A 12,393-nucleotide genomic window follows, 5' to 3' on the forward strand; every position below is an offset into this window, starting at 1 on the left:
AAGCCTATTACTGCAAGAAATATGGGAAAGCTTTCAGACACAGCTCAGGCCTTGCTGAACATCAGAGAATCTATATGGAGGAAAACCTCAGGAATGTAATGAAAGTAGGAAGACTTTCCCCAAAGTTCAGCCCTTAAACAACATAAGAAAATTCATAACAAAGACAGAGCCACCAATTGTAGTTAGTGTGGTAATTCACATCGAGTTAATTCCTTCTGAGCATCAAAGGGGAGACATTCAATAAATTACACATGTAACAAAAATACTCTGTGCACGTCTATCCTGAAGAACTTCTCACATGTGACAATTTCATTACAGCATAGTTTGTACAGGTGAAATATATGAAAAATCTACATGTCTATCAACACAGATACAGTTACTCTAGAATGCTATGCAGCAACTGAAAACAATGAGGTAGAATCTATATACAGCAACAGAAAGAGTCCCATGATACTTTAAATTTTAAAAGTTGCAGAAATCTATGTCTGATGGGCTTATATATTTTTTTAAATGAAGCTTTTTTGTTTGTACATATGTATTATACACATTCCAAATGATCTAGAGAAAAAAAGGCCAAACTTTAAACAAAAAAAAGAAATTTTTTTAATCAATGATCTATGCTTTCATCATAAAAGCTAGAAGGGTAAATTATACCCAAAATAAACTGAGAAGAGAAAAGCTAAAGATAAGAATAACCAATGAAACGAAAACAAATAAAAAACAGAAAAAAAAAAAATCAATGAGACCAAAATCTGGTTGTTTGGAAGATCAACAAAACTGATAAAGCTCTAGTCAGACTGATGACAGGAAAAAAAAGAAAAAAAAAAAAAGATAGCAGTCACAAATTAACAATATCAGGAATGAAAGAAGGGGTATCACTACTGATTCAATAAACCAGGGGCAGCAAACTATGGCCCAAAGGGTAACTCTGGCTGCTGCCTATTTATTGTAAATAAAGTTTTACTGGAACATAGTCACACTCATTTACATATAAAATGTCTATGGCTATTTTTGCTCCACAATGGCAGAGTTAACTAGCTGCAGTAGAGTTTTTTCTTAAGACTCACAAAGCCTACAATTTTTACTATCTGGCCCTTTAAGAAAGTTTGCCAACCCCTGGTCCAAAGAATGTACTTTTGTTTGAACTATTAACTAATGAGTACAGCCTAAATTTAGATGTTAATTTATAGAAGACTGATAAGTTACAAATGATTTTGATTTTTACAGAGATGCAAATTGTTCCTGTCTAGTAAAAGATAAGCTCAAAGGTTTAATTAAGAAGGCACGTTTTCTTCCCACCTACCTATTATCTTTATTTCTTTATTCATTCATCCATTCAACAAATATTACAATGCATCTGTCTCCTGCTAGGACTGCTTTGATGGAGATTATAATTTAGATGGGGAAGACACAATTAAACAGACAATAACGAATGTAGGATTAAATTAGATTAAATAGACATAATAATGAATACAGGATTGCAAACCAGCATAAGTGCTCTGAAGGAAAGTAATTCAGCCTTTATAGAATAAAGGTAGCTAAACCTGGAATTAACTGAACAGGTATACTATCGCACATGTGACATGCTATCAAAAATATTCACTGTGTGTTGTTTGAAATGAAAAAAATATTGGAAATAACTTATAAGCTTCTCAATAAGAACTGGTTAACTAAATTAAAGACGATCCATGCAGTTATGGGGATGAATAAAGCTACTTTATACAGTACTAATATGCAGTGATATCTAGGGTACGTTATGTAGAAAAAGAAAAGTTCAGAGCAGTGTGCATAGTATGCTACAATTGGTGTAGGGAGAGAAAGAATATAATGTTTATGCATATATTTGCATAGACTATTTTTGGAAGAATAGTCAAGAAGTTGGCACGGTTGCTTTTAGTAGGGAAATGAGGTAGCTCAAAAGACTGAAGTGAGAGACTTGTCGGTTCACAAATACCCTTTTTTACCTTTTGAATTTGTACAATGTACATGTAATATCTTCTGAAAGATAAATTTTAAAAATTTAAATAAACAGAAATTTCAATGGCTTTCCAGGGCTCTTAGAATGATAACCAAAAAAAATTTTTTTAATGTTTATTAATTTTAAGAGAGAGTGTGAGCTGGGCAGGAGCAGAGAGAGAGGGCGAGAGAGAATCCCAAGCTCGACACCATCAATGCAGAGCCGGATGCAGGGCTTGAACCCACAAACCATGAGATCGTGACGTGAACTGAAATTTAGAGTTGGATGCTCAACCAACTGAGCCACCCAGGTGCTCTGATAACCAGAATTCTTAACATAACCTAAGAAGATCCTGTATGATCTAGACCATGCCTACCTTTCTGGCCCCAACTTGTATCATTGCTTTCCCTCTGTCGTGCTCCAACTCACCAGGCTTCTTTCATTCCTCAAATGGACTATGCTCCCTCTCCTAACTGGGCTTTGCGCATGCTGCACTCTCTAGTGGGAACTCTCTTGTCTCCCTTCTTTACCCAGTTAACTCCTCTTATGAGATATCAGCACAGCCATCATTTCTTCAGAGAAGCCTCTATGCCAGGTCAGGTCTCTCCGCTTACACACTCTTTGGGCCCTGTTGCCCCTTTCCTTCAAAACAATTATAACACATAAAATTACATTTCTTTGTGCGATCATCTGCTCAATGTCTTCCCCACCCCACCCCACACTGTAAGCCCTAGGATGACAGGACCATGTCTGTTTTGTTTTTTTTTCTCTCACCACTGTACCTCCAACTCTAGCATGAGATTGGCACATTACACTGCAGGTGCCCCAAAATATCTTTTTCAAACCTTTTTTTTTTTTTTTTTTAATTTTTTTTTTCAACGTTTATTTATTTTTGGGACAGAGAGAGACAGAGCATGAACGGGGGAGGGGCAGAGAGAGAGGGAGACACAGAATCGGAAACAGGCTCCAGGCTCTGAGCCATCAGCCCAGAGCCTGACGCGGGGCTCGAACTCACGGACCGCGAGATCGTGACCTGGTTGAAGTCGGACGCTTAACCGACTGCGCCACCCAGGCGCCCCTCAAACCTTTTTTTTTAATGTTTATTTATTTTTGAGAGAGCGCGCGCTTACCCCCCCCCCCCCCCACACACACACACACACACACACACGTGAGTGGGGGAGGGGCAGAGAGAAAGGGAGACATAGAATCGGAAACAGGTTCCAGGCTCTGAGCTATCAGCACAGAGCACGATGCAGAGCTCAAACTCACAAACCATGAGATCATGACCTGAGCCGAAGTTGGATGTTTAACCAACAGAGTCACCCAGGCACCCCCCAAAATATCTTTTTGAATAAATGCACAAATAAATGCACATGTGCATGCATGAAGTATTGAAAGAATCCATGAGTAAACTGTCAGGAAACCAGGTGGCCTGATATCAGGTGGGTCATACTGAAGACATCCAGGCTGATAACAAGACTTCAAAAAGAGATGAGGCCCATATGCCACAATAAATGAGGGGGGTGAATGATGGTTGGTAGATGAATAATGATTAGGGAAGGGTAGGAAGTGGTATAAACCTCAAAGAGCAGAACTTTTTCCATGACACTGGAGGAGTACTGTTCAAGAAGTGACAGTGACGAATGATGAGGACATCAGTTCCACCTCCAAATTCAGAGGTACATGGGATATGGAAGAATGAGCAACCATCGCCTGCAGGCTAGAGGGAAAACCATGTCTTCCTCCAAGAGAAAGCCAGATCTATCTAATATCTTAACTCACAAGTTTCAGTATGAGAGGATTTAATAATGCAATGGATTCTTATCACAGTTAAAAAGTTGGGAAGGGAGGGTGGTAAATGTGAGTGAGTTGAAAAACACAGAGTTATTCAAGAATGTCATGTCAGACTCACACAAATCACAACGGTTAGGTACTTTCTAGCAAGAAAAAAGGAGAGGATGGAAAATTATGATGATGAACTGATGACAGGGTTGCTGCCTATCCATCCTCAGTACAAATGGTGAAAGTTGTGAGGCAAATCACAGAGGTACTGTGGAATCTGGGGGAACAGATTTAGACTCAGGAGAAATGGTTAAGGAAATTTATGGGAATTACAAGGTTGAAGGGAAAACAGCAAAAAATTCTAATTATCTGGTTGTTGCTAGCAGCTCTGGTCAAATCCAGATCTTTGAAAGAAGAGGAGATAAAAGTGGGGGTGGGGGGAGGGAGCTATAAGACTGGTCTGACCTGCAAAGGTCTTCTTTTGCTTCCATGGCTCCCTGAAGAATGTCACATAAGCTACACAACTATGTGGCAGCATAAAAGAGAAACGTTTCATAACCCAAACACTTCCCCTGCTTTGTGAGGTGACCTGGAAGCCTCAGTTAGAGATCTTACCATTACTCTGGGCTGGAGAGAACCCGTTCAGTGAGGGAAGGAACAACCTGGGGGTTCACACAGGATATTTCAGACTCTCTCTACCTCACTTGTACCTTTTGATTGACGTATTCTTACAATTATTACTAAAGCTTAGTAATGACGGCTAAGATCTCTGATTCATCTGAATCTTAACTGACAATTTGATCCTTTGTCTTAGCTCAAGGGAATAGAGAGCCTGGGAAAGGACAAATGGTCAGAAGCACTTAAGTCTTTGACAGTGACCAAGAGTAAAAACAAATGTGAGGTCTGGGGCAGGTTAACTGTCTATGGCATTGCTAAGAAAATTAATCTCAGTCAGGAGTGGAGGTACTCTGATCTCTCAGTTCACATGTTTACTTAGCAGGATTTTGACTGAGTTATTTTTTTTTATTAAATGTTATTTAATGTTGCTCCATTATGTGTTCAATAATAAAAATATGGGGGGAAACCAGTTCTTTTCCATCTATTCAGTAGATCATAATTCATAATTTAGCCCTCTTAGAGGGCTAAAAGACATGGGATCCAGATTCAGCTCTAGATCAATCATTTACTGCAATTTAACCTTTGGAAAGTAATTTAACCTAAGATTCAATTTTCATTGTTTTCATTGTTGTTACTCTTGAGAAAAAGAGTTCATCAGAGGAGGAAGCAGGGGAGCCCTGGTAGAGTCAATATTGGATTCTAGAAGTAACTTGGATAAAAGGTAAGATGAAAATAAGCTCCAATTTTAGATCAGTTCCTCTCCTGCCCACGCCGTCATAGCCTGGCTCCGCTCCCAGGGCCTAAGCAAAAGCAATATTAAATCCTTACAAAAGAGGGCTTACATAGAACCTTAGACTGAAAACCCTTTGGGAAAGTCTGGAACTCACTCCTGGTAGAAGCATGTAGAAAGCTTACCCAGTGGAGAACAGGAGGACAGAGCCAATCCCTTTCCTTCTAAAGCCATGGCAAAGCAGAGAATACAGGGCTCCCATATGTATTATTTGGAGAATCCCCAAAACAGGAAGCTCTGGAACTAGCAATACTTACTTATTATTACCGCCTCTCAAAATACAAAATTCTAATAAATCTAGCACAAAATCTAGACCAGGTTTCATAATCCCCAGCAGCAGAGTGGAGAAGTCTATAGAAAAAAAAAATTATTACCAGTGGAAGTTCATCAAATACTTTAGGAAGCTGTGAACAACTCTAGAAATACTTAGAGACAATGCTGTTACCTCTGGCATTTGTAATTCTCAGGTAACAAGCCTGACTCTTCCAGCTAACTTGGAAACTTCAGAGTTTCCAAGACAGAGCTGGCAACCAAGAAGGAAGCAGATACAGAACACCCACTACTTTAGGAACCATACTGTTATGGTCATTGGGAATTCATACTTTAACCAAATTCATCAAACTGAATCCCAATGGAAGGACTGACATGGTAGAAACGAGAGTAGAGAGAACGCCCCGTCAGTGTTATTAAAAAAAAAAAAAAAAAAAAAGAACAGTTGGTAAATTCTTCTCTTGGGGGACAAAGGGAAACCAAGTTTCTGTGGATAATAAGGCATGGTAAGAACATTATATAAGCAAAATTTGCACTTACTTTTAATATTCATTCAAACTAAAATTTCAGAATTTTATAATATGGTCAAGAATCCATTCAAAGCTTTCCTTTGATTATTATACCTGTAATGAACTATTATCAAGCAGTAAAGCAGAAGCCCTAAATTTGGTGAAGTCAGTGATTGAACTATGGCCCCACACCAACTGTCTTCCTGCAGCTATAATCAAAAGCATGCATTCTTTTAGAAGCAATAGGTCTTAGCCAAGATGGCTGCCATATGAAAAGCAGACAGCAGGGATATTATCAATCCCCAAAACAACTGACAGGAACCGTTCAAATACAAACCACCTCAGGGGGCACCCTCCACCTTCCTTTTGACTGTCAGCATGTCTATCACCTGCACACCCACTAACAAACAAACACAAAAATGGTTCCAGTGACTCTCCACACCAGTTCTCTCCCACAGTGGGGTAGCATATTCAGAAAGCAAAGCAGAGGTGGTAACTAAATCCTCTGAAGGGCACAATCAGATATTATGAAGTTTGGAAAAAGCCAGGGTAATAACTGGTGCCCTCTCTCCTCTTCAAAAGGGCCAACACTTTTTTCCTCAACTGCACACAGGTTAGAATGAAAGGTGGCAGCAGCCTCACAAAGCAGCCCTTTGAAAAGAAAATAATTACCATTCATTGCCTTTACTGTGTGCCTAGCTTTGTTAAGAGCACAGTTTGTTAAATGTTGTGGTGTAGGTGATTTGCTGAAACTAAACTGCTACACAAGAATCAATAGGCTTTGTGTCCATATTCTGACTCCTTTTCCTTGACAACATGTAATATTTCCATTTTTCCCAAAGACCATTCTGATCAAAGACAAACTCCCCATGGAACCAGCTGCCCAACAGATGTCTCACAGCCACTGTTCACATTAACTCCTGATTGCCTGCTAGATGGAAAACAAGCTTCCAGCGACTCAATCACAAAACCTGAGTCCTACAGCACTTCTCTGATTAAGCGTACTTGGAAGAGTAAGTCGCCTCCTGTAAGACTGTCGCTAAAGAAGTCTTGAAAGTACTGGATTGTGGCAAACTGCTGAAGAGAAAAATCATAACATCTCCTTAGAAGATGGCAATATTTACATGCAAAGAGGGGGAAAAGGTTCTTTTAATCTCTTATTTAAGGCAGAATATGGACACTTTAAAGGACCTATGAAAACCCCCTCATTTAATCTTGGTTTGATGAAAAAATACATCCAATCTCCAAGGTGAGGTTCATACAGAACCGTCTGGAAAACTGAGTTAAAAAAACATTGTTTCCAAAAGAAAATCCCATATCAAGATCAATACCCTTACTCCATCTCACCCCATCTTCTGTCCCTCACCCCATGAGTTGAGGCTTTGGCCCCTGAAATAAAGACTGCCAGAGTCTGAATCTCTATACAGTCAACTTACTAGCTGTGTCATCCTGGGTCCCATTTCTTGGTTTCTTCATAAGTAAAAACAGGAATGATGGAATGATGGTAACAGTACCTAAACTCACAGGGTTATTATAGATATAAAAGAAGGTAATCTATGCAAAGTACTTAACACAATGCTTGGTATGTAGTTAAAGCTCAGTATATATTAGCTGCCATTACTTCTGTTGTTCCAACAGTACATTTCAGCACAGGTACCACTCCTTCCAGAAAGCCTTCTTTGATGAAACCTTTACCCCCAGATTCCTCTCTGCATATCCTCTATCACAGTATTTCTCCCACTGATCATATCCCTTTGCTTACCTCACACACTGTGCCCTGTTGAAGTGCTGGAGTTGTATGTTGTAACTCTGTATTTGTAGGCACAGTAAAACGCTTGGCATGTAGAAGGTGTTCAAAGAATTGTTTAATTTTAAACATTTACCCAATATTGAAATAAATTTATGCTATTTTTTAAACTAACAAAATCTAGCAAAAGATGTGAGCTCCACTACTTGACTACTTGAATTGTAGTCGTTCGAATCAGCTCCTTAATCGTAATTAAATTTCCTTGACTAAAAGAAGGCAGGGACAGGAGAGAAAAGCAAAGTTCTCAGCTCACTAAGAAACGAGAACTGGCTTTCCGGGTTAAATTGGAGAGAGCACTGAATGGGAGGTATGAGGACATGTACAAAAAGAAACCGAAGAAAAGCTAAATGGATTAAGAGATCTTTGCGTCTAAAGTAACCAGCTAGAAAACAGCCTTTCCTGCCTACACTGAAACATCCTTTCAAACCACAAAGCAATCTTTCCTCGTGAAAGGACCAACCACATTTCAGTTCCCCAAGTTATCTATGTCAGAACACGCCAAAGGAAGGACAGGCTTTCACCATAGAACTTTCTGAACAAAGTGGCAGTGGAAAATAGTTTCCAGTTCACCTAGACAAACAGCCATCCATCACAGATGACATCTAGATCCATTCAATTTTCCTTCTCCCAAGCAATAATGGGAAGGAAAAGAAAAAAAAGCTCAAGTTCTGGTCACCTAGGTGGAAAGACAGAAACCAGTCTATAACAATTCTAATGCCTATAGCTTTTACCTGATATTTATTTTAAAAATCAGAAGTTTGGGGTGCCTGGGTGGCTCAGTCGGTTAAGTGTGCGACTTCAGCTCAGGTCATGATCTCGCAGTTTGTGAGTTCGAGCCCCACATCAGGCTCTGTGCTGACAGCATGCAGCCTGGAGCCTGCTTTGGATTCTGTGTCTCCCTCTCTCTCTGCCTGGTCTCTCTCTCTCTCTCTCAAAAATAAACATTAAAAAAATTTTTTTGAAAAAATAAATAAAAATCAGAAGTTTGCATTAACTAGATACAATTGCTATTAATTTCAAAGACCTTTCTGTTAAGGTTTAGTCCAAAGCCATTTTTACAACCAAGCTATAAGTGAGAATATTAATCAAAATAGTGGTATAGCTGAAAATAGCTCTCCTGCCATAAAGTTACCTGTTCAAAAATGATCCAGTCATCAAGGCTTTATAATATTTAAAGGAAGATTGAAGGCAAATGATTAAACCATATACTTAAAAACAAAACAAAAAACACCTGTAACTAGGGGGTTACACTGCTGCATATAATATACTCAGAATCTCCTGCTTCGCTTTTTCTCCCACCACCTTATGACTAAAAGACTCTGGAGAATGCTGTCAGCAAGAAACGCACGCCTCCAAGCCACAGCATGAAAGAACGAACCCACACCTCTCCAAGTAACACGGGCTTTGTACTTCAAAAAGCACAGGTATCAAATGATAACAGATAAACTTCAGCCTATACATAAAAGTGGTTCTAAAAAGAAACATTTTTTTATAGAGAAAGCCCCCAGGTATGGTGTCACGAATCTAGCAATTCCCTACATGGCCCACTTGTAGAGGTTATTGTTAAAAACCCGCAGCTGACTGCTGTCTCTGACTGCAGGGCTGATAAATTATTTGCATTCATCACAATCATACCAACCTTCTCTGGAAACCCACACAATGAACCTTGAATCAGAGCCCTGCTTTGTTTTTCAGGAAGGTTTTAAAATTTTTTTTGCTGGTTGATTTGGTTTTCTAAAGAGAAGGTCATTTGGAGGACTGTGGCAGAGGGATGTAAATTATATAAAATAGCAGTGAGCTTGGGAGGAAATAAGGAAATAAGGGAGCAAGCCATCATGAAGTGCTCTTTCAGCAGATATGGCCAATAGAGGAAAAGTTTGTGTCAATTTATCCATTAAAAATCTCTCCTTTTGGAGTATTATGTAAGTGTCATAAAAAAAAAAAACTGCAGTGGGCTGAACTGGGCCATGTGAGGACTCAATACAACCAAGCTTCGAATACTTAAATATCTTAAACCACTTTTTGCTTATAGCAAATAAAATGCAGAGCTGCAGATGCTTCCTCATCTGTGTGTAAATGAAAGCAAAACTGTGTGAGTAGTTAGTATTCTTAGAATTTTTGAGAGCCAGTTTATTTAAATTAAATCAAAGCCAATCTGTATCTGTACAGAAATAATTTTCTCAGGGCTCTTGTTCTCTAGACTTTATAGAGCTGTACATACTCTTCTCTCTACCTCTCCCTCTGAGATCAAGAAGTGAAAAGAGCTCTCCAGGTCCAAAACCACTTCACATGAATCTGGGAGAAGGAAGTTCAAAGGGATCAGAGTATCATTCGTCTTAGCAGCCCGTTATAGAACAGGGTTCAACTCTTCCCTGCCCGGTTCTTTGTGTTCCCATAGCACATCTTGGAATTTATCATGTTTCTTTATGTTTCTATATCTATCTCTGCTTCCATAGTGTGAACTCTCTGATGACAGGAACTGGGTTTTATTTAGCTGGAGACAGTGTCTGTTGACCTGAATTGTATGTTTCTACAGTATGTACATAACACCCAGATTTTATCATCAAGTGACTTCAATTAAACATCCTAGAGAAGGTTTTAAAAAGGCAGTAAGCATATAAGGCACTGACTATAAGACAACACATATGAAGAACTAGGGATCGCAAATATTAGGAAAGTGCCATCTAGTTAAAGTCATCTATACAACGCAGCACCAACATTCAGATAATTTGGTATTGTTTGGTTTATTTATTGTAGTCATGTGGCTTTTAATAGATTTCATTTTGATGACATGTACTTACATGTATCTTTCTCTTATACCTCCATTTTCAAATTCATTGTAATACACATTCTACTGACAGAAATAAAAATTGGGGCCAAATGGTCAACACTTCCCACTACCAAATTATCCAGTACAGACTCCCTCTAGCCACAGAGAAACTGACCTTTCCTTATCATCACCTAAAATAGCAATATTATTCCGCTGCTTCAAAAGTGACATTAATTCTAGGTGGGGCAATAAGGATATCCAAGTACGTGTGTGTGTGTGTGTCTCTCTCTCTCTCTCTCTCTCTCTCTCTCACACACACATTCCCCATAGGCACACAGGAAACTCCTTGAAAACACATCATACACAGGGCCTTCACTCTTTACCTCTTCCTTCCCACTGACACAGGCAGCCATGCTGCCAAGGCAGCAACCCCCACGTGAAATATGAGAGTGGAGGCGAAACAGCTCAATCAAAACAGCCTGGAAAGGAAAGGAGGGTATGCGTGTCAGTGAAAGTCTCCGTGGAAAGGCCAGACAAGTTTTGCTTCTGCCTTGACCATCCTAGGCACATAGCCCTATTCAAGGTCTGCTTACCTGAGCTTAAAGGCCAAGCCCTCCCTTTAACCTTTCATAGAACGGGTAACATTAAAATTCACCCCAGTATTTGAAAAGTGCATTGTGAGAAATGTCAGGGTGCAGCTCGTGAGCATACTCCGGAGAGCACAGCTGACAGGCATTTTGAAAATAAGCAGTTCGGGACTGATGAAATAGAAGGCACAGGTAGAAGAGAAGCTCAGCACTGCTTCAGCACTTGGGGGCTGTTTTGCTTCAGGCTAAAAGCCACAGACTGACCCAGCAGGATGCAGATTACTCAACTTTCTGAAATGGAATCTGGCTCTTCAGCTTCTCTCCACAAGGTCCCTTCATTTATTCTGATTAAGACTCACTCATTTTACCTGGCCTACTTCCATAAGCCTCCAGCTGACTCAGGTTGCCCCCAGTTAAGGACAATAAACACTGAGCTGTATTCACATTCACACGCGCGTGCACGCGCACACCAGAGGAGTCATTTCTTTTAAAAGCCAGTCCTGTCAAACTTTTAAGCCTGAATCTGAAATTAGAGTAGAGAAGTAAAACCAAATCAATATAAATTCCCCACCTCCCAGGTCTGATAATACTAGACATTCTCCTATTACCTACAAGTGAGAGAATCCACGAGCAGACATTTATTTCAAACGCAAATGTGCTGCTGGATTAGAATCAAAGCATAATGTTAAGCCAGTTGGAAGAAAGACAGCATTCCTAAAAATTCTGTCATTTAGTGGAAGGGTTTAAAAAGGGGAATTGAGGTGAGCTACATGGGCACTCACCTTAGTGGCAGAGTCTGAAGTTGATGGAGTTTCAGATAGGCCTTGGCCAGCATTCCCGTCTGCTTTTGTTTCTCCTAGAACAGTGTCTGTGATGGTTAATGCGCCATTCAGGATATTCTTAACTCCTGCTTATCTTAAGGTATTTTACAGTTTCCTTTTGTGATTGACCAGAGAAATTCAGAATTTGTATAATCTGGTGCTTGCTGATACTAAGCCCTGGAACTGTTCACCAGAGGGCCTGAGTAACCAACCTGATGCCGAAAAGGCAGGAGCACACTGATGCAGAAAAGAGTTTCCAGAGCTCACTGGTTGGGTATACGTAATACTTATGAAGTCACCAGAGGACAAACGCTTCCAAGTTAGGGGCAAAGGCTGCAGCTGTCACACTGTCCCCAAATCTCCAGATAACCACCTTCACCGCTTATCTGGGGCCATGGGTTATTAATGGTGGAGCAAGTCAGCTGGATTGAAAGGAAAGATGGAAACATACTGTAGACAGTGGCTTCACCCACACAATTATG

The 12,393-nt window shown here is 39.9% G+C and overlaps 1 protein-coding gene and 1 long non-coding RNA gene across 8 annotated transcripts in view; one reads left to right on the forward strand and one right to left on the reverse strand.

The window, feature by feature from the left end:
• Positions 1 to 12,393, reverse strand: part of KIAA0319L (KIAA0319 like) — a 98,972-nt gene that overhangs the window by 72,819 nt on the left and 13,760 nt on the right. The gene's annotated exons all lie outside the window — the stretch shown is intronic.
• LOC147577913 (uncharacterized) lies at positions 4,999 to 7,346 on the forward strand. The gene is made up of 2 exons (XR_015254605.1): positions 4,999 to 5,078; positions 6,769 to 7,346. It is a non-coding gene; the product is annotated as an uncharacterized LOC147577913 (long non-coding RNA).

The sequence above is a fragment of the Puma concolor genome, chromosome C1 (assembly GCF_028749965.1).
Source record: "Puma concolor isolate L17-30 chromosome C1, mPumCon1.1.hap2, whole genome shotgun sequence".
Lineage (NCBI taxonomy): Eukaryota > Metazoa > Chordata > Mammalia > Carnivora > Felidae > Puma > Puma concolor.